The following is a 24,639-nucleotide window of genomic DNA, read 5'->3' on the forward strand; positions in this document are numbered from 1 at the left end:
TTGTGACTGATTTATTTTAGGGAATTTCGCGTGTGCAGATTACGAGACATTATGGCGAGCACTTTTGTATAAGAAGTCTAATGAACGATTGCCTGTGCCAACTCGTAAGCAGGCGTGGGTCAGTGACTGTTTAGGACGTTTAAAGTATCGGGTCGGAGTAGATATCTTCTGGCTGCTTTTGGGTGTGAACGTGTTGCAGAGATAGTCAGTGACTTTGATAATTAGTGTCGGGATGTTAAATAAGGACCCGATAGCCGTTTTCTGTGTTTTAAAGACAATGCTTTCAGGGAATTTTGACATTTTTCAAACGAGTCATGCAACAATCCCGAACGCCCGATAGTTTAACTAACTTTCAGACGCTGCCCATGGACTACAAATATGCGGCCTTTGCGTGGTGGTTATTTAGCTGACATTTCATCAACGCTGCTTTTATCGGCTAAACCAGTATCTACCATAGCAGAGCGAAGGGGCACAGAACCTGAAACCCACCCAGGCAGGTGGACAGGTTGTTCAACGGATAGTGAGGGAGCGAACAGTCCCGCTGCAAGTGCACTAGGCTGGTAGTGTATACAACTGGCGTGAACAGCATCAGACGTTGAATGATCATGGTTAAGGACACGGAGATGCTGTGTGGTTGTGTGAGACAGCGTTATCAGCACCGGAGGACTTAGAAAGAGACCTCATTGTGGGTCTCCATTTGACCGGCCCGTCAAGTTGTGCAATATCCAGATTTGTGGGACATTCAGACGTCACAGTGGTGCATTATTCGACTGCGTGGGATCGTAAGAGAGGCATCCTCGCTATCAAGGATCCGGTCGACCACGCCTGACCACCGCAAGGGAGGTGGGGGGGGGGGGGGGGGGCGGCGTGCCCCAAGCACATTGTGAAACCTCCTCATCTGCGTCTGCCACCCGTGAAAGAAAGGGAATAGACTGCCCTTAACATTCTGTGTCATCCTGCACAGTTTGTAATACATTACCAGCGGCCAGACTAGCGAATTACCGTCCCACTTGTGGACCACGTTAACACAAGGCAAATGCCTGCACATTTTGCTTAGGCGAAAATCAACAGCATGTTCAGATCAGATGGAACTCTTGCACACAGCTGGTTAAGGTTTGAATGTGAACCTTTAAGAAGTAGAGATATTTTGCAAACATCCAGAAAATGTTTTTAATGAACAGACTCAATTGAAAAAAAAAAAAACTTCATTGACAGTTTCAAATAGGTCCCTTCAAGCTGAATTTGCATATAACTTTGTCTCAATTTTGACGTACCTATCTTTAATCCCCTTACAATTACCCCCTGCCCCCATCCTTCTTCTCCCCAACTTCCGCAGCATACTTAATACCTTTGCATATTATTATTTTATTTTTACTTATTAATTATCCAGATATGACTGTACCTCATGATAAATATTTATAACCTTAACTTTTACATTACTTATGGTAGATAATTTTATGAATTAGATTAGTGTGGTCTCAGTTACTCCACATACATATCTGTTTCCTTTTTCCATTAATGTGAAGCAATATCTAAGTTTTTGATAAATGTATATATTTAATTTCGTAGCCCCCATTGACCACTACCCACTTCCCCAATCCGCTTTACACCTCCCTACCTCTCTATCCCATAACTTCCTCCAAATCCAATTCCCAAAATGTTGTAATACATTAATATTTTTCAGTCTATAATCAGTTCTCCTTAATCCCCACCTCCCAACCTTTCTGGTCAGTAATTCGTAATAAATCTAAATTTTTTCATCAGTGCTATTGTATCTTTGCTATCAAATTCCATTTTCAGAATACTGATTATAATAATACTATCTCCGTAAATTTTTAAAACATTTTTGTAATTTGAAACAACCTTTTAAGGGCTAAGTTCTATATTTCAGTTCTCTGGTAGGTTTATAGATGGTATCAATCTTACCATGACTTTGTAATTTTGTAAACTCCCATTTACCTCACCCTCACCATCCCACTATCTCCAAACTATCCCTACCTCCGTCCCTCACAATACCAAATAAATTTAAATATTTTTATCTTTGTTGTTTTAGTTTTGCTGTATAATTCAAGTTTTAGAATATTTCATACAATAAAACTGTCTTCATATTTTTTTTCTTTATTTCTGTTGTACGTTCATTTGATTATCTTTAGCTATGACTTAGTACCTTTGTAAACCACCTTAACATCGCAGCCCCCCCTCCCGCTACCCGTCTCCCTCGTATCTTCAATCCCCCTTCCTCCATTCCCACCACATTTTCCCATTGCGTTAAAACTGAAATTACCTTTTTATGTCACTGTCAACAACCCTCCCCCATTCCTGTTCTCAGCTTATCTTTTGTCTGTAATTATATATGATAAAATTATGTCAACGATACGACCATTTTCTCTGTTTACCATATAATTTTTGGTAAAGTCTCATTTAATAATTTTCAAAAATGGTTCAAATGGATCTGAGCACTACGGGACTTAACTTCTGAGGTCATCAGTCCCCTATAACTTAGAACTACTTAAACCTAACTAACCTAAGGACATCACACACATCGATGCCCGAGGTAGGATTTGAACCTGCGACCGTAGCGGTCGCGCGGTTCCAGACTGCAGCGCCTTCAACTGCTCGGCCACTTCGGCCGGCAATAATTTTAATCTGTTTGGAAAATTAACTTCTTAATATTATTTATTTGAGGTATATGTCCCTAGTACGTTCTTCAGAAAATTTTCGCTGGATTGTAATGTTGATTTATGACTTCTCCTTCATTAGTCCTCATGAAGAATTGTTTTTTTAACCAGCTTTTTAGTGGTTTACGTTCATAGTTTGTTCCTCATCAGATCTTTCTTAGATGGTATTTTCAGATTATTATTCATACAATTTTAGGAGCACTTTATCTACTTAATCTGCATTTATTTTGTATTTTTCCGATTGACACAGACAGCATGCAGTATTCCTACTATTTTTGTGACCCACTTAAATTTATGTAATAACATCATTTTCTGTTTCACATGTGCTTAAGTTTATTCAAAGACTGAATACCATTTCTTGCTTTTATTTTTATTAAACCTTATATGTCTATAACTTTATACAGTATTTCGTTTTTATCGTTGTGAAATATTAATCACAATTACAACTGTACATAACGTAGCAAAATTGCTAAGCAGGAGCGGCTATAGGACAAATTTAAGGATTTAGAAGCGTATTTCACTTGAGGAAAGATAGATACCGACTATATGAAAATTAAACAGGCCTTTGGGGAAAAGAGAAGGAGCTGTATGAATATCAAGAGCTCAAATGGTAAACCAGTCATAAGAAAAGAAGGGAAAGCTGAAAGGCGAAAGGTGAAAGGGGTATATTGAGAATCTATACAACGGAGATGAAGGCAATATTATAGAAATGGGAGAGGACATAGATTAAGATATGATACTGCAAGAGGAATTTGACGGAGCACTGGATGACCTAAGTCGAAACAAGGCCCCCTGAGTAGACGACATTCCTGGGTTTGAGAGAACCAGCCATGACAAAACTCTTCCATCTGGTGAGCAAGATGTACAAGACAGGTGAAATACTCTCAGATTTCAAAAACCGTGTTATAATTCCAATTTCAAAGAAAGCAGGTGCTGACAGGCATGAATATTACCCAAGTATCAGTCTAACAAGTCATGGTTGTCAAATACTAACATGAATTCTTTACAGAAAGTTGGGAAAACTAGTAGAAGCTGTCGTCGGGGAAGACGAGTTTGGATTCTGGAGAAATGTAGGAAGACCGACTTATCTTAGAAGATAGGTTAACGAAAGGTAAAAGTACATTTATAGGATTTGTGGACTTATACAAAGCTTTTGACACCGTTGACTGGAATACTCTCTTTGAAGTTCTGAAGGTAGCAGGGGTAAAATATAGGGACAGAAAGGCTATTTACAACTTGCACAGAAACCAGACGGCAGTGATAAGAGTCGAGGGATATGAAAAGAAACCAGTGGCTGAGGAGGGAGTGGGACAGGGGTGCAGCCTATCACCGATGTTACCTCTCATTCTGCACATTGAGAAAGCAGTAAAAGAAACAAAAGAAAAATTTCGTGTTGGAATTAAAGTTCATGGAGAAAAAATAAAAACTTTGACGATGACATTGCAGTTCTGTCAGAGGCAGCAAAGGACTCAGAAGAGCAGTTGAACGGAATGGACAGTGTCTTGAAAGAAGGATATGTGATGAACGTTAACAAAAGCAAAAGAAGGATAATGGAATGCAATTGAATTGAAACAGGTTTCGCTAACGGAATTAGATTAAGAAACGTAAGAAGTAGATGGGTTTTGCTATTTTGGTAGCAAAATAACTGATGCTGTCTGAAGTAGAGAGGATATAAAATATAGACTGGCAATAGCAAGAAAAGCATTCCTGAAGAAGAGAAATTTGTTAGCATCGAATATATGAAGTCTTTTCTGAAGGTACTTGTCTGGTGTGCAACCGTATATCGAAGTGAAACATGGATGATTAACAGTCTAGAAACAAAGAGAAAAGAATCTTTCGAAATGTGGTACTTCTTTGACTCTTAAGATGTTTCACATCTTTTGCTTTCAGCTTATACAGCGCCGTCTATCAAATTCACTCAGTCCTCATGTAGATTTCCTGATTTATCTCATATCTTTAGATCTTGACGCCAGTTCGTGTATTTCTAGTTAACTTTATGGCAATCGATGTATGAGATATGACACATCTTTAACATTTTTCGTAAGTGTTTGGTTATTACTACTTCCTGTCCGCGTCAATAGCTGAGTGGTCAGCGCGGCAGAATGCCATGCAAAGGGGCCCAGGTTCGATTCCCGGCTGGGTCGGGGATTTCCTCCGCTCAGGGACTGGGTGTTGTGTCGTCTTCATCATCATATCACCCTCATCGTTACGCAAGTCGTCGAAGTGGCGTCAAATAAAAGGACTTGCAGCAGGCGACTGGTCTACCCTACGGGAGGCCCCAGCTACATGACATTTCTTTTATTCCTACTTCCTCTGTGGAATTCGTGTTTTATTTTCAATGTCGCACTTGGTCTGTTTTAGTATGTTATATAGCTGCTGTAAGATGGTTTAAAATCGAAATTAGTTGCAAATAAATATTATTGTTGACAGCATAGTGTTTTGCATTTTACAAATAGCTGCGTTTGGAGTGGTGCCACAGCGGAGAAGCATGGACTGCCAATGAGTGGCGTCGCAGTGTGTTCAGCAATGAATCGTGGTTCTGTACTTCACTGGACGGCCGTCGTGTACGAGTATGGGGTTTGCTTGGAGAGGGGTCGCATTCTTCTAATGCTTTGGGGAGGCACAGCAGTTTCACCCTTGATCTCATGGCTTAGGGAGCCATTGGCTATGATTTCAGGTCACGGCTGGTAGTCATTGGCGCAACTGTGACGACCCAACAGTACATGATGGGCGTTCTGCGCTCTCATGTGTTACCTCCCATGTGACAGTATCATGGAGCCTTTTTACAACAGGATACATAGCCCATATCTCTACGAACCGTCTCCGACAGAACATGTATGGGACCAGATCGGATATCAGATCTGTCGCAGTTCCAGCATCAAGGATCAGTTACAACATTTATAGGGCTAGCTTGCCTCAGGAAAGTATACGGCTTTATGAAACCTTTTTCCACGGAATCATTGGCTACATCCAATCCAGAGGGGGGGGGGGGGGGGGGGGGAGTGCAACGTCATATGGTAAGTGTGCTGATACTCCAAAGTTCTTTGTAAATCTGCTCGATGTTATAATCATTGGAATATCATCACATAACCGTTCAACCTCCAAAATTTCATCCCCTTCTTGATGCTTCATTTCTTTTGTCAGGCAGTATACATTAATACTGTAACATGTTTCGAGACATGACTACATCATCAGGCTAAAATCACACTACAAGGACATTCAAAATGAATAAAAATAGATCTTAACGTAATAGTTTTCTGTCTTGGTACTTGTTGTGGGCCGCCTAGGTGTAAGAGAAAAACGTGTTTGAGGAAGCGTTTAATATGTTTTGTGGTCAATTGTGAATAGAAAAATGCAGATAACAACTTTCTCTGTCCATCAGAAATGGTGGTATTCTTAACAGTGTATCTTCCACCATGTACCTACACAATTGCCCCCACACTGTACGTTGACATGGTATGGAGACGTACAGTGTTTTCGCATTTACATATTTATATTTACATTTGCCGTTAGGGGTTGATGCCCTTCATTTGTCGGCTTCTCTTTTATTTAATGGAACTGATATGTTAGCTCATCCTATGTATGTTAAAGTTCTACAAGAAACTGAAAGATTATACACATAATATGATAGTTCATTACATATCTGAATTTAGCGCGCTGACAATAACGTTCATCTTGCCTCGGCCTCGCTGCTGGGTTTTGAGATTGCGCACTGGTGGGTATGGCGGCAAAGCACGAGTCGCTAATGGTCAACATGCTAGTTGCTACCGTCGCACGTGCGTGCACTAGTTTTCTTATTGTTGATTTCACATTGAGTGTCACACTTTCACCTCGGTATTAGATATTAAAGAATTGCCGTGGCAATTGTCTTTATTCTGTATACAGTGGGTGTGTGCTTATTGTTCAAAATCCGACGCTGTGGCAATAGATCTCCATTCTTACGTTCCGGGCGTCATTATGACTCCTCGTACTCGCGTTTTCAGCTGAGAGAACCTTGTCCAACAGCATCCATCGACGAGGTAAGTATTGTCTCGAACAACTATAGTTCACTTATTGACCTATCAGAGGTTGTGTGACACAGTACTCAGATTACTCGTATTTTGTTGCTTACATATGTTAATGTCACCACACTTCACTGTCAGCTTGTTGGAAGACACATATAGCCGTCCAAAATATTGTATAAATTGCTTGTCTTTAAAGTTCATTCCTTCACATGGAGTTTGATTTCCAATGAAAATTCATACAAGTACCGAGTTACAACAATATACATAACATGATAGCTTATACCTATGGCTGACATTCTGTCCATCGCTTATATTATGAACATAAATTTTGTAAGTTTAAAATGTCATAAATTTTTGATTAACTGGGTTTTGTTACTACAGTTTGTTTGTTAGTTTCAACTTATCTTCGTTCACATCACATATAGAAATTAATTATGTAACACATTATTATGATACAATATAACCATATGATACACTTATACTCAATTTTATAGATAGCCTTTTATCAGTTATGGGAGCTCGTTTCTTACTTAGGTAGAGGAGGGAGAAAACATTCAAAGTGGAACTAAAACATTACGCATTGCTGGCCTAGCTGCGCTTGGCGCTGCCTCCTTTGTTTGGGAGGGAAGAAAGGAAATACTCATCTGCTGGTTCAAGGATGTATGAGGAAATGTTAATTGTACAATCGTGAGCTAGTTGCCAAGGAACTCTTATTTCAAGGAAATGATGTGTAGTGACTAATCATTCATGTACTATCATGTTTCTTCATGCGCTAGTGCTGTTTACTCAATTTACGGGTAGTTTAATGTTCAATATGAAGATGTTTCGACCATCGTACACTTACCTTTCTCAAATAGCTGGATATGTCATTATTTATGCTTTCATGTGACACAAAAATTAATTGCTTTTTGTAAAGTCACATGCTTAAATGTTTATGTGTACTCTGCAGCAAATAGGTACTTGCAAATGTCACGGAGATGTACTGCGACAATGGATATTTTCATTTTTCATTTGCCTCATGACCTTTGTATAAACATCCTTATAACTAAATTGTTTACTCGAGGTGCGGCCCGTTTCTTCATTTGGTACCTGCTACTCTTGGCGTAATTTTCTTTTTCTGCGCCGTGACGGTGCACTGGTCGCTGAAAGAAACAAACTTAAAACTAACTTAAAACTAATTGCATTACGTAACTCGGTGGCCACTGACACATTTGATCATTACAACTGTCCGCAGATATTTTCATATTTTGTTGAAATTCATAGACATTCGTTTCGTTTATTCGGTTATCCTTTGTTATCATTTACCATGCAAAGAAAATTATTTGACATTTATTACGGTATTTTGTCGTTTCTTCTTAGCTTACACGTCACGTATATTTTTTGATAATGCTTCCTTTTGATTGTAAATAAGTTATATATAGCATAGTATGTAATTAAATCTCTGTGTACATATATCAATAGGTTCTTTAGTTCTTAGACAGTAGACGTAATTGCTTATTATTTTCGTTTACTTTCTATTTAGGTTAGGTACTTGTACACATCGCATTCATGTTTGGTTGCGCCTTCTGCCAGTCTGTCGCTCATGCACACAGGTCAGTGCCTAATCTCCTATGACTGACGTCAGCTCTTATTGTTGAGTGCGCACAGCTGATCCAGAAGCTAATTTTGTTTATGCTTTCGTTTCGCGTGAAGCGGTGTATTACTTCTCATTCCTGTTGACTTTATGCTTACATGTACAAATCAAAATACACAATGCTTTATCTTAAAACACACTCAAGAAGAAAAAAATTACACTTAGAATTATGTACACTATGTACTATTATCTTGTGATAGAAAGAAAAAAATTCTATCTAGCTTCCTCATTCTATAAAAGCTTTTATGTCTTCGTGAGGGTGGAGACCCTTGTCGTTCCCTATTTTCTCATAGAATAATCTGTACGTCCCAGAGGACAGTATTTTGGGAACTATATATGGTCCTGAATAGAGTAATTGCCACTTGTTCAGTTTGGCAAATTTTGTCGGTTTAGAGTGCATCAGTAAGAGGACTCGTTGCCCTTCAAGAAATTGTGTAACAAACTTCAGTTTCTTATTATAAATTTTCTTTCTATATTCGGCCCTGTTTTCTAGTGAGATCATGGCTTGTTTGATGTCTTGTAGTGTAATTTCTACAGTGGGTACTTTCGGTATGGGCGATTCCCATTCATTCGTTTGTTTTGTCTGCAACATCAATTCCTTAGTTGTGAAACCTGTTGAAGAATGTGGAAGGTTATTGACAACTTGCATGAAAAGAGTTACATATTCTACCCATCGGGAGTGTTTGTGAGGGATGTTTGTCGTAAAAACCAGGTGAAATTCTTTAAATACTCGTTCTTCTGGGCATGCTTGTGGGTGAAAAATGCTTACTAACAGATGTTTTATGCCCTGTGAGGTCATAGACTGTTTCCACTTTTACCCAACGAAATATGAAACATTATCAGTTAGTATTAACTTTGGTTTACCTATTCTTCTCAAATAGTCTTCCCCCCCCCACCCTCCCCCCAATCCTTTTTCTGACATTTGGGGCTGTTTCACTTTTTAATGGAATACATTTTGATATGTTTTGAGAAAATATCGTATAGTGCTACTACGGATCTTAGTCCTCCTTTACTTCTTGGGTATTGACCAGCTGTGTCCAGGGATACTGGGTGTAGCTCAGTATATTTAGACGCATTGGACTGTTTTGATTTTTGACATATTTGACACTTTGTTAATACCTGTAGGACTTGTCTTCTCAAATTTTAAAAATAAAAAAGTGTTGCAATTTTTCCAGTTCATTTGCCTACTCCATAATGTCCCCACACTTCATGTGTGTATCTTATAAATTCGTCGATATAATCTTCAGGAATACACACACACATCATTGATCAGATTTTTCATGTTTCGTATGAAACAAAACGCCCTTGTTCTCCTGATACGATTTACTTACCTTTCCACCTTCATATTGCTTAAGGTTTTGCATGGCTTTACTCCATCTGCGATCTTGCTGTTGTATATTTTTCATTTGCTTACAAAACTTATGGTAATCAGACTGTTGTGTTGTACCTTGCATTAATAGCGTTTTGATTTCTGCATCTTGCTCTGTTAATTCACTAAATTCCTCTAAGCCTTGTGGTAACCTAAACAAGGTATCTGCAATAACATTCTGACTTCCTTTAACATAAATGATCACGAAATTGCATTCTTGTAAATATAGACACCACCTAGCTAATCTACGGTCCAATAATTTACACGTTAAAAGAAATAACAGTGACTGATGGTCACAGTAAACTTTGGTATTCTTACCCCACAAAAAGAGTAGCATGGAGAGCTGCATCAAACCAGTCTCAGGACTGAAGACCACAACAACAACAACCCCACAAAAAATATTCAGAACTTTTTACAATGCCCATACTATAGCTGAACTTTCCAATTCTGACACAGCTTCTGATAACGTTCGACTAGCAAAACTGATGACCTTGGGTACTTCCTTACCATCTTCTTCTCGGATCTGGAACAAGCATGCCCCCAGCCCCTGAGATGAGGCATCTGTACACAGACAAAAATCCTTGGACATGTCAGGGTGGCTAAGGATATTTGCATTGACTAATGCCTGCTTAATGTTATTATAGTCCTCCTGACACTTATCATCCCATAACCAAGGCCTATTTTTACGTAACAAGTTGAGTAATCCATCACTCTTCATCAGTTGCTGTGGTACGAATTTACGAAAAAAATGATGCTACTCCTAAAAAAGCTTTCAGTTATTTTTTATTTCTTAGATCTGGACAATTGCATATGCCATCAACTTTTCTCGGATATCGTAATTTATCTTGTTTTGACACAACGTGTCCTAAAAGTTTGACTTGCTCCTTACCAAAACTGGACTTTTTAAAATTGGCTGTTACTCTGTAATCTGTAAATCGTCTCAGCAAACCTTCGTCTGCAAAAATAGTTGATAGACACGTGACATTTTCGATCGTATTCATGTTGTTATTGTAGTTACCTGTAATTCCGGTTGGTAATTGCTCAGGTGTTGGAGTTGTGAGTAAATTTACATTTTGCTCTCTACAACCGTCACTGGTACCTGCTGTAGGACTCGAAACAATTTGTGGATAAATAGCGACAGGTTGTGGTTTGTTCACTATAGCCTGTGTATTATTTACATACATATTTCGAGATCCGGTAATATTTTCTTCTAAAAGATTGCGGATCCTACGTTCCGCAGCTTGTTGGTTAATGTTTACCTTTTTCACTACTTCATTTTCTTTTTTCTGAATAGCTTTTTCTACTACATCTGTATGTAACTTACAGTCGGTTACTAACTTCTCTGCAGTGGTATTACTCTTATCTACCGTACCTGCCTCAGCTTGACTAATGATATCACTTAGATTTTCATTGATCTCTCTCCTTCTTAGCATACGCCGAGTGAACTAATGTTGCTATCCTTAAAGTAAGCTTTTCTACAGCTTGAGATACACCTACATAGTCTTTGTTTAGTTTGTTAGCACCAGTGGCTACCTTTTTTACTGTCAAACACAAATGGTTTTTTGTGCCTTCAATATTTGTGTTTGCGTCTGTGATTTTCTTTATGTGTTGCTCTACTACATCATGATGGGCATTAAAGGAATCTGCCTTCTGTTTTAACTCTGTAATGTTACTATTATCTTCAGAAAGTACTTCATGCTTTATTTGTTTTTTCATGTCATTCAATTTTTCGTCGATTTCAGTGCGAAAATTTAAGGTTCAAATGGCTCTGAGCACTATGGGACTTAACTGTTGTGGTCATCAGTCCCCTAGAACTTATAACTACTTAAACCTAACTAACCTAAGGACATCACACACATCCATGCCCGAGGCAGGATTCGAACCTGCGACCGCAGCAGTCGCGCGGTTCCAGACTGTAGCGCCTAGAACCTCTCGGCCACTCCGGCTGGCCGAAAATTTATGGCTAATTCATTGAACTTTTGTGAGACCGTTTCTTGCAAATCTTTGAATACTTGTTTTTGTTCTTACTTTGTTGTATTTCGATCTTGTGTAACAGTATTTTGTTGCTGTTTTACCATGTTCATATCTTGTGTCAAATTATCAATTTTGGTATTCATATCTTGTTTCATATCACTGAAATTTGTATTGATACTATCTAATTTCATGTTTGTGTTAGATAATAACTGCCATAGCAATGCTTCAGTTGTACTACTGTGGTTGCTGCCAGCTGGACTTTCCAAGTTAATGTTTGTGTTGTGAACAAGTGGTATTTGTAACATGTTGTCAAGATTCATGAGCGGTATTTCACTCTGGGAGATGCGTGACAATGTCTCGTCAATTGTAAACATTATGCCGTGAAGGCTATCCTGCTGCGGAGCGTCGCTATCATTTGTCACACCTGCGACTCATCTCTGACCTACTTAAGCCACCTGCAGTAGGCATGCATGCCGCCTAAACTTCAATTGTTCGATCGCGCAATTGTAGGCCATCCTGGCTGATTGGGTTTTCGCTGTTGCTATCAACAATGGGCATATATTTTTATGCCATGTTGTATACTTACTTTACTTTACATGTGGCAAGGGCCTTATCGACCATACGCCAGCTGTATGAATATGCAAAAATAAAAAATTCACAAAAAAATGTTAAAATTTTATATGCTAGTTATTACACTTGATAATTGTAATTTGCGCAATGTCGTAGCCTGTTTTACGGCTATTGTGATACGCAAACTACTGCGTTGCAAACCTTTATGTTTTAATGACAACGCGTATCACACTGACAAATTTCTGTAAATTTTCCACCATACAATTCAAGGAAGGGAATAATGAGGAAAAGGTTTCTATCTACATCAAAAGAGGCCCTACCAAGCGTAACCATGGAAGCAACTTGCGTTGCCGTCCTACCTTTTCTGCGCCGAACAAAGCAGCTAACTATGGAAAATTTTACGTAACCAGTGTCCAACTCTTATTTCTTTCCATAATTTTCTCCTCAATTTTAGCGTTTTTACTTTACTTGCTCCCCGTTGCGATTCATGCAAACAGAAAATACAGACAATTAGTTTTTATGACTGATAACAAAGCCATAGAAATTTCTTACTATAACAATAGCTAACAAACCCTACTTACAATCGGTGCCCTGAAGTCATGGCTCTTGGGTCTCCAATATATATATATATATATATATATAAGGCATACTACAATTTCCGTTATTCGTAAATGTTCTGCGTGTACGAAATATGCTATTCGGACTTCCTCTCTTACATTTCAATTGAAGATGGAGGCAGCCGACTCCAAGGACACTTGTGCGTGTCAAAAAATGACGAAAATCCTCCCAACCTGGCTCCACTTCATTTCAATAAAATACTTAATACTGTTGTTAAGTCTTGTCTTATTCAGAATCACACATAATATATAACACCCGTAGCACGTCATACTTCGAGCAATACATCTTAACCATCCTTCTACGTGAGAGAGAGAGAAACAAAATCATGTAGAAAGAAAAGTGAATGATGTTTTTTGTTCATTTGTCTGTGCCTTACCGCTCATTCATAATTAATGTCTTTGCCAACGCTTATGATCGATTGCTATTTTATTATTAATATTTTTAATAAATTTTAATTTTACAATATCCGATGGGTCTTTCACAGTGTACCTAGACAAGGATTCGGAAAAATATACTGCGTTCAAACATTATGAATTACCTCGAAGTAAACGATCTGTTGACACTTAGCATGGATCATTAAACTATCAATCTTGTGAAATTTAACCAAGTCTTTGTTTGTGCATCATTGTCGACTACAGCCGGAGCACCGTGCACCACTCTCAGCCTCGTAAGAGATGACATATTTAAAACTCCTACCAGCACCCCGTCAGCTAGTTCGCTCTTCCATCGCTCGCTGTTCTCCTTTGGGTGCGTCATGCATACAAGCCATCAGAGGACACTGAATTGACGTGACCTCACTGCTGCGAGTTTGATTTGCCGGCGCATCATTTTATGCAGCCGCAATCAGAGCTTCGCCCCCAGATTCGGTGCATCTGTAGATTTGTCATCATTAATACGGTAGATGGCAATGAAAAATGAAATGATCGTATGGCAGTTATTAGCCGGGATATCCCCTTCGGCAGCAGCACAGAGCATTCAACGTTATATATAAGTCATTATTAAATGTACATATTGTAGATAAACGTATTAGCTTCGTGCCTAAGTTTCATATTGGTATTCAGACTCCTGTTGGTTTATTTATCGAGTGTAATTTTTTATTTGTAGTTCACTTTTGCTATTTGAGTTTTAATACTGTCATTTTGACATTTGGAGACAGTGAGTGGAGCTGTGGACGCTAGAAAATGGAGTGCAAAATGGAGAAATCGTAATATTTCCGACATATTCTTTCGTCTGACTTCAGTAGAGGGGTGATAGCAGCGGAGGAAGTCAGACACATTTGCACTGTCCATGGGGATGAGGCCACTGGACAGAGCAAGACAAAAAAGGTTTTTCTCGTTTTGATATTAATGATTCTCCACGTTTAGGAACACCTTCTGGGTTTCACGAACATCGTTTAAACGCATTAATGCACAATGATCCACGTCACTGTGCTCGAGATCTGGCAGATATGATGAACTGTGATCATTCCACCATTCTGCGCCATTGGCATGCAACGGTTCCCTCATGCTCTAAGTCAAAATCACAAATACCATCGGATGGCCATATGTGTATATCTGCTTGCCCGTCATCAATTCTTTCGTGAACAACACCGACCATTCATATAATGTATTTTTACTGGCGACGAGAAATGATGCCTTTATGCTAAAATGAGGAAAAGAATGGAATGGTTGAGCCTAAACAAAGCACCAACTCCTTGTATAAAGACCTACGCGCGTACTCAAAAGATAATGTTATGCATCTTGCGGGACAGCTACGGTATAGTGTACTACAAATTGCTTCCCCGAGGTGCAGCAGTCACTGCTTATATTTAATGGCAACAGCTGAGACGTCTTGGAGACGCAGCCCAAGAACAACGAGAAGACTGCGTGAAGTGATGCTACTCGACACTTACGCCCGTCACATTCTGATAGGCTGAAAAAAAAAAAAAAAACTATACAGGAGCTGAGTTGAGAAGTCATTCCGCACCCACCGTATTCACCTGATCTTGCACTCTCAGATTTTCACCTTTCCGCTCTCTCTCGAATAATCTTCAATGAACTTCGAATCCTTATGAAACTGCGCTCCGAACATGCCTCAACGAGTTCGTGGCGTTAGGACCACGTGATTTCTATAGTCGCGGTATCGAAAAGTTAAGCTAGCGCTGGCACACTGTTGTAAAGGGTAAAAGGGAATATATTATTGAACACAAAAGTCTCTGTTGCGTATATCTGCTACATTTATTAAACTTTGGAAGAACGCTACGAACTTATGCACCAACCTAATATTAATGTATTCGCTTTTCGCAGGTTTCTGATAGTTTTTATTAGCCACCTTCACTCGCGAAACATCTTTGTTCTTGAAGTGTGAATGCTATCGGCAAGGGATCTCAAATTGATTCCATTTTTCTAGATTTTCAAAGCGGTTTTGACACTGTTCTTCACAAGTGGCTTATAAGAAAATTGTTTACCGATGGAGTAACGTCTGGGCTGTGCGACTGGATTAGTGATTTCATTTCACTAAGGTCAAAGTTCGTAGTAATTTACGGGGTGTCAGGTAGTGAGAACAGAGTGAGATCTGGCTTTAACGAAAGAAGTGCTATTGGCCTTCTGTTGTTGTTAACGTATGCAAGCGGTTTAGGAGACAATGTGAGCAGCCATTTGAGATCTTTTGAAGCTGTTTATGACAGTAATTTTGCTTCTGTGTGGGGCCACAGCCTCTAGTAGTTTTATGAAGGAAAGTATGGTTCGTAGAAGATTGTAATGTTTTTATTTTTTATTAGCTGTGTTATAGGTCGATTTCGTCATTATCAAGCACATGTGAATGAGTACCACATGACGCATCGCATGAGATGTGGCAAGTAACTAAAATTTCTATACCACACTTGAGGATACATTTCACATAGCTCATATCCAATATCACACGTGAATTAAAACATGTCATTACTTCTGCATGAACACTTGACAGTATGTGTCAGCTGTAGCCGCTCGATATTTAATTATGGGTTTCCATAATGAATTGCTAGAGGCTACAAGTACTGTCATGTGGTCACGATTTTCTTCACTTGTAATATAGGATATGCACTATATAAAAAATGGCCTCAAGAATGGAACAGAAGTTTAATTACGGGCCACATCTTATGTGATACAGCATGCGATGCTTATCCACAATGCTTGATAATGACGGAATTGTTGAAATCGCCCGATAGCAGAGCTAAAAATAAATACAATAAAAACAATACAGCATACTAAGGACCATGCTTTCCTACATTAAAGATGATAATTGCGTTTACTGTCAAGTAAAGTCATCAGAAAACGAAAACGACGTGCAAAATGATTTAGACAAGATATCTGCATGATCCGAAAAGTGACAATTGAACGTGACAATAAAAGTGTGAAGTTCTCCTCATGACTACTGAAAGAAATACGTTAAATTTCAACTAAACGATAAATCATACGGATCTAGGGGTTATGTGTGGGAACAACTCAAACTGGCACGATCACACAAGACAATATTGTGGGGAAGGCGAACCGAAGACTGCGTGTTATTGGCAGAAGTTTTATATTAGCGCAAAATACGATAGAGAGAGTATCACTGATATGATGAGCGAGTTGGAGGGGGGGGGGTGCAGTCATAAAAAATGGCGTTTATCATTGCTGCCGCATCTTTTCATTAAATTTCGATCGCAGTCTTCCTCATCTGAATGTGACAATTTTCATAGGCGCCCAGCTACATAAGGAGAGATTATAATCGTAATAAAATAAGATATATGAGAGCGCACATGGAAACATGTAAGTTTTCGTTTTTCCCGCACGTTGTTCGAGATTGGAATGGCAGAGAAATATAATATTGCAGTGCCTGTGTTATTCTGAATTACGATGCAAATTTCCTTTTGACATGCATGCGACTACAGCAGTTATGAATTACATTAAATGTATTAGGGATTGTGAGTGTGGACAACCATCAGCTGCAGAATGGAAAGGCGACAATGAAAATTGAGCGGTTCGGGGCAACACAATGGTAAGCGGCCAAAACCGTAGTTTTGAGATACAGCGGATTTAAAGTTAGAATTGCCCTACGAATATGAATAATTTTTTCGAACATTACTTTTATTCCTTAGTGCTTTTAACATCTGTCTTCTTCTATGCAGATATAAATAAAACTGAGAACTGACTAATACAGATGAAATATACAAAAGTACTACATTATGGTCGTATAGATGCTATAAGTTTTACCGACTACACATCATTAAACATATATGGTGATAGAAAATTACTTATGAAAATTTACAGTAACTATTCAACACTTCACTCAAACTACATTGTCATTCATCATTCTCTTAACCGACGTGTTCTCTGTCCGAAACAGTTGGCTTTAGCGACACGAAAAATCCATGATGGACTGGAGATATGTAATCTACGAGCGACAGGATATCAGCAACTTCCTTCTTTTCAGTAAGTATTGTCCCGTTATTTTAAGTCGAAGGGTAGGAACAGGAAATAGCCTTCCACGTTTTCTGAAACTTATTTCGCTCCAGGTATCATGACTGGAGATACTAGAAGGTATCAGATAGATTTTATAATGGTAAGACAGAGATTTAGGAACCAGGTTTTAAATTGTAAGACATTTCCAGGGGCAGATGTGGACTCTGACCACACTCTATTGGTTATGAACTGTAGATTAAAACTGAAGAAACTGCAAAAAGGTGAGAATTTAAGGAGATGGGACCTGGATAAACTGACTAAACCAGAGGTTGTACAGAGTTTCAGGGAGAGCATAAGGGAACAATTGACACGAATGGGGGAAAGAAATACAGTAGAAGAAGAATGGGTAGCTCTGAGGGATGAAGTAGTGAAGGCAGCAGAGGATCAAGTAGGTAAAAAGACGAGGGCTAATAGAAATCCTTGGGTAACAGAAGAAATACTGGATTTAATTGATGAAAGGAGAAAAAATAAAAACGCAGTAAATGAAGCAGGCAAAAAGGAATAAAAACGTCTCTAAAATTAGCTCGACAGGAATTGCAAAATGGCTAAGCAGGGATGGCTAGAGGACAAATGTAAGGATGTAGAGGCTTACCACACTCGGGATAAGATAAATACTGCCTACAGGAAAATTAAAGAGACCTTTGGAAAAAAGAGAGCCACTTGTATGAATATCAAGAGCTCAGATGGAAACCCAGTTCTAAGCAAAGAAGCGAAAGCAGAAAGGTGGAAGGAGTATATAGAGGGTCTACATTAGGGCGATGTACTTAAGGAAAATATTATGGAAATGGAAGAGGAGGTAGATGAAGATGAATGGGAGATACGATACTGCGTGAAGAGTTTGACAGAGCACTGAAAGACCTGAGTCGAAACAAGGCCCCAGGAGTAGACAACATTCCATTGGAACTACTGACGGCCTTGGGAGAGACAGTCTTGACAAAACTCTACCATCTGGTGAGCAAAATGTATGAGACAGGTGAAATACCCTCACACTTCAAGAAGAATATAATTATTACAATCCCAAAAAAAGCAGGTGTTGACAGATGTGAAAATTACCGAACTATTAGTTTAATAAGTCACAGCTGCAAAATACTAACCCGAATTCTTTACAGACGAATGGAAAAACTTGTACAAGCCGACCTCGGGGAAGATCAGTTTGGATTCCGTAGAAATGTTGGAACACGTGAGGCAATACTGACCCTACGACTTATGTTAGAAGAAAGATTAAGGAAAGGAAAACCTACGTTTCTAGCATTTGTAGACTTAGAGAGAGCTTTTGACAATGTTGATTGGAATACTCTCTTTCAAATTCTGAAGGTGTCAGGGGTAAAATACAGAGAGCGAAAGGCTATTTACAATTTGTACAGAAAGCAGATAGCAGTTATAAGAGTCGAGGGGTATGAAAGGGAAGCAGTGGTTGGGAAGGGAGTGAGACAGGGTTGTAGCCTATCCCCCGTGTTATTCAATCTGTATATTGAGCAAGCAATAAAGGAAACAAAAGAAAAGTTCGGAGTAGGAATTAAAATCCATGGAGGAGAAATAAAAACTTTGAGGTCCGCCGATGACATTGTAATTCTGTCAGAGACAGCAAAGGACTTGGAAGAGCAGTTGAACGGAATGGACAGTACTTTGAAAGGAGGGTGTAAGATGAAGGTCAACAAAAGCAAAACGAGGATAATGGAATGTAGTCGAATTAAGTCGGGTGATGCTGTGGGAATTAGATTAGGAAATGAGACACTTAAAGTAGTAAAGGAGTTTTGCTATTTGGGGAGCAAAATAACTGATGATGGTCGAAGTAGAGAGGATATAAAATGTAGACTGGCAATGGGAAGGAAAGCGTTTCTGAAGAAGAGAAATTTGTTAACATCGAGTATAGATTTAAATGACAGGAAGTCATTTCTGAAAGTATTTGTATGGAGTGTAGCCGTGTATGGAAATGAATCGTAGACGATAAATAGCTTAGACAAGAATAGAATAAAAGCTTTCGAAATGTGGTGCTACAGAAGAATGCTGAAGATTAGATGTGTAGATCACATAACTAATGAGGAGGTAGTAGTTGTTGTTGTGGTCTTCAGTTCTGAGACTGGTTTGATGCAGCTCTCCATGCTACTCTATCCTGTGCAAGCTTCTTCATCTCTCAGTACCTACTGCAACCTACATCCTTCTGAATCTGCTTAGTGTATTCATCTCTTGGTCTCCCTCTACGATTTTTACCCTCCACGCTGCCCTTCAATACTAAATTGGTGATCACTTGATGCCTCAGAACATGTCCTACCAACCGATCCCTTCTTCTAGTCAAGTTGTGCCACAAACTTCTCTTCTCCCCAATCCCATTCAATACTTCCTCATTAGTTATGTGGTCTACCCATCTAATCGAGTAAGTATTGAATGGAATTGGGGAGAAGAGGAGCTTGTGGCACAACTTGACTAGAACAAGGGATCGGTTGGTAGGACATGTTCTGAAACATCAAGGGATCACCAATTTAATATTGGTGGGCAGCGTGGAGGATAAAACTCGTAGAGGGAGACCAAGAGATGAATACACTAAGCAAATTCAGAAGTATGTAGGCTGCAGTAGGTACTGGGAGATGAAGAAGCTTGCACAGAATAGAGTTGCATGGAGAGCTGCATCAAACCAGTCTCAGGACTGAAGACCACAACAACAACAAAAACATGACAGAATGTCTCGCTTATGAATAAAGATGACGGAAATTCTGTGGTCACCTTCCACCTGCATTCATTCCTTAGGTTGACATCTCGACTATCAACTGTCTTCTTTCTTGAGACAAATGCTTATTTCTAGTACTCTATTTGAAGGAAATGCCCTCTTTTCATATTATACACAGAAAATGGATTCTTCTTAGCTGCCTTTTGGATGATATCCAACCACTGATCTGGACTGTACACATCTTGTACTTGCCAACGAATGTAATTTTCAAATGTAGCGAAATCTGTATCAGAGTGCAACGTGTCCACTAACAGGGAATTGGTGTTCAATCACACAAAATCTTCCAGTTGATATTAGATACTTCCAAAACAGAAACATGTTCCAGTTATTATTTTGGCCACAGCAGTAATCAGATATCGCGATGAGAGCCTCTCCTTTACGTTTCCATCAAAGTAACGTAAAAGGCAACTTAAAATTTCCTCTGATCCACGGGCAGCAGTGGTCTCACCCCACAAGAAGCAGTGCCCTTTGTTCTTGCTAGTCATGAACATTCAGGTTATATAACCATATTTTCCTTTTGTAAAAGCTGGCTCACATCGTAACTTAGGAAGTGGGAGAGTCTGCTGCAAATCAAAAGGCACAACATGAAGATTACTGTCTGGATTCCATTGTTAGCCTGCCCGAACTCATGGACGACGTTGGTGTAATTACAACTGACACTAAAGACTTGCTTTCATCTGGGGGTCAACAGCACATCGTTCTTTGGTGACTTTACTCCTATTATATTCTTTAGTGAAAACTTGTCAGCAGACACAGGATCGTAGGACATCTCCTTGCAGAAGACATTCTGATAGCGATCGTAACAGAAGGCGATTGTTGAGTCTGCGCCCAGGTGCAATCTGCCACCATTGTTTGAACATCTGTAGTGACTCTGGTATTTCGGTATATTGTCGATGTGTTCCCTGACATGGTTAACACTTATTTCAGAGTAAGCATGTGGGCGCACGGAATGCGTGCCACGTTTGTCCTGGAGTGGCGTGCTCGATCCACATGAGATTTTCTTCTGTATATTTTCCACGCGACCGTAATTACCATGCACGCCATGAAAGGCAAAAAAAAGCTTTCTTGCAGACTTTAATATCACTGCCATCATCTTTTAAGCAGTAGGAAATAGTAAAATTCACCAACTACATTTTGACGACATGCGACAGCATTACATTTCATTTCACCAAATAAAAATGCATTTTAATCGTTAAAATCACGTATTTCCCCAAATGTTTTGAATCTCCTACTTTGTCGAAACACTTACGAGGGCACTGGCAATTAGATCCCTCTTTGTTTGCTTCGCCCAAATACGCCTCTTCTTTTTAATCGAACCTCAGCCTTTTCCGAGACGACCTCTTCGTCTTTCTGAGCGCTCCATCCTGACTTTTTTGTGCAGCAGCAATACACTGTTCATTGTTTTGGGCAATACGATCTGATTCGCTATTAACATGTATAAAAACAAAAATTACTATTATTGTTACCATTAACATTATTAATGTATTGCTGTACATGAAAAATGTGGATACAGGTATCATTAACCAAAAGAAGTAGTGATTTTAATACAACCTCAGGACATAATGGTATGTACATGCACTTACCATTATGTATCGTAAAACGTACTAAATACAAATATTTTACAAATTAACATACACTATATGATCGAAAGTATCCGGACACACCCAATAACATACGTTTTTCATATTAGGTGCGTTGTGCTCCCAGCTACTGCCAGGTACTCCATATCAGCGACCTCAGTAGTCGTTAGACATCGTGAGAGAGCAGAATGGGGTGCTCTGCGGAACTCAAGGACTTCGAACGTGGTCAGGTGATTGGGTATCACTTGTTTCATACGTCTGAACGCGAGATTTCCACACTCCTAAACATCCCTAGATCCACTGTTTCCGTTTTGATTAAAATAAATAAATGTCGTGTGACTAGGGCCTCCTGTCGGGTAGACTGTTCGCCGTGTGCAAGTCTTTCGATTTGACGCCACTTCGGCGACTTGGCGCGTCGATGGTTGATGAAATGATGATTAGGACAACACAACACCCAGTCCCTGAGCGGAGAATTCTCCGATCCAGCCGGGAGTCGAACCCGGGCGCTTAGGATTGACATTCTGTCGCGCTGACCACTCAGCTACCGGGGACGGACTCCGATGTGATAGTGAAGTGGAAACGTGAAGTGACATGTACAGTACACAAGCGTACAGGCCGACCTCGTCTGTTGTCTGACAGAGACCGCCGACAGTTGAAGAGGGTCGTAATGTAAAATAGGCAGACATCTATCGAGACCATCACACAGGAATTCCAAACTGCATCAGGATCCACTGCAAGTACTATGACAGTTAGGCGGGAGGTGAGAAAAATTAGATTTCATGGTCGAGCGGCTGCTCATAAGCCACACATTACGCCGGTAAATGTCAAACGACGCCATTGAGATTGCCAAACACAGCAATAATTTTAATAGAAAAGATGAAGGCATTAAGCTGGATAAGATATGGATGTCAACATTGCAGCAACAGCGTGACAATCGATTAATTTCAATTGAGAGAGTTGGCAATATCAGAGATCATAGCACAGCGGACGTCACGTGATTGACAGCGGCGCCCTCTGGATGTCTTATATATACGGCGCTCACTCGCGCTCTCGTCGCAGTTCGCCGATTGTCCTCTGAGGATGCCTTCCGCAGTCGAAGGCGAAACGTCAGGGGAGAGTCTTAAGTATGGACCACGGCATCTCAGCCCGGAAGTGTTAAGTGATGCAGAAATGAATGTCGCACTCACGAACCATGTCAGCCCCAAAATAACACGAAGGGAGCTCCATAAGGAGGGAACTGCACGGCGAGCTGGGATTCCACAATCAGTCATCAGTGATACAAATGCCTGTAACAGGAAACGCCATAACACGTGGACTGCGAACTGATGGAAGAAAGTCATTTGGTTGGATGAGTCTTGTTTCGCACTGTTTCCAATCCTGGCCGAATTTACGTTCCAAGAGTGAAATATGGTGGCGGTTCGGTGATGATTTGGCAGCCATACCATTATATTCCATGGACCCCCATGGTTTCTCTGCTAGCTACAATTACTGCCGATGATTATACACTACTGGCCATTAAAATTGCTACACCATGAAGATGACGTGCTACAGACGTGAAATTTAACCGACAGCAAGAAGATGCTGTGATATGCAAATGATTAGCTTTTCGGAGCATTCACACTAGGTTGGTGCACATGGCGACACCTACAACGTGCTGACATGAGGAAAGTTTCCCAGCGATTACTCATACACAAACAGCAGTTGACCGGCGTTTCCTGGTGAAACGTTGTTGTGATGTCTCGTGTAAGGAGGAGAAATACTTACCATCACGTTTCCGACTTCGACAAAGGTCGGATTGTAGCCTATCGCGATTGCAGTTTACCGTATCGCGACATTGCTGCTCGTGTTGGTCGAGATCCAATGACTGTTAGCAAAATACGGAATCGGTGGGTTCAGGAGGGTAATACGGAACGGTGTGCTGGATCCCAACGGCCTCGTATCACTAGCAGTCGAGATGACAGGCATCTTATCCGCATGGCTGTAACGGATCGTGCAGCCACGTCTCGACCCCTGAGTTTACGGATGGGGACGCTTGCAAGACAACCACCATCTGCACGAACAGTTCGACGACGTTTGCAGCAGCATGGACTATCAGCTCGGAAACCATGGCTGCGGTTACCCTTGACGCTGCATCACAGACAGGAGTGCCTGCGATGGTGTACTCAACGACGAACCTGGATGCACGAATGGCAAAACGTCATTTTTACGGATGAATCCAGGTTCTGTTTACAGCATCATGATGGTCGCATCCGTGTTTGGCGACATCGCGGTGAACGCATAGAAAGCATGTATTCGTCATCGCCATACCGGCGTATCACCCGGCATGATGGTATGGGGTGCCATTGGTTACACATCTCGGTCACCTCTTGTTCGCATTGACGTCACTTTGAACAGTGGACGTTACATTTCAGATGTATTACGACCTGTGGCTCTACCCTTCATTCGATCCCTGCGAAACCCTACATTTCAGCAGGATAATGCACGACCACATGTTGCAGGTCCTGTACGAACCTTTCTGGATACAGAAAATGTTCGACTGCTGCCCTGACCAGCTCACTCTCCAGATCTCTCACCCAATGAAAAGTCTGGTCAATGGTGACCGAGCAACTGGCTCGCCACAATAAGCCAGTCACTACTCTTGATGAACGTGGTATCGTGTTGAAGGTGCATGGGCAGCTGTACCTGTACAGGCCATCCAAGCTATTCTGGACGCAATGCCCAGGCGTATCAAGGCCGTTATTACGGCCAGAGATGGTTGTTCTGGGTACTGATTTCTCAGGATCTATGCACCCAAATTGCGTGAAAATGTAATCACGTGTCAGTTCTAGTATAATATATTTGTCCAATGAATATCCGTTTATCATCTGCATTTCTTCTTGGTGTAGCAATTTTAATGGGCAGTAGTGTATGAACATTTTGTGTGCTCGAGTCCATCTCATGGTACAATATTTGTTTTTCAATGGTAATGCTGTGTTCCATTACGTCAGAGTCCCTTTCACACAACTCGCATCGTCCAAGATTGGTTTCG

The sequence above is a fragment of the Schistocerca piceifrons genome, chromosome 1 (genome assembly GCF_021461385.2).
Source record: "Schistocerca piceifrons isolate TAMUIC-IGC-003096 chromosome 1, iqSchPice1.1, whole genome shotgun sequence".
NCBI lineage: Eukaryota > Metazoa > Arthropoda > Insecta > Orthoptera > Acrididae > Schistocerca > Schistocerca piceifrons.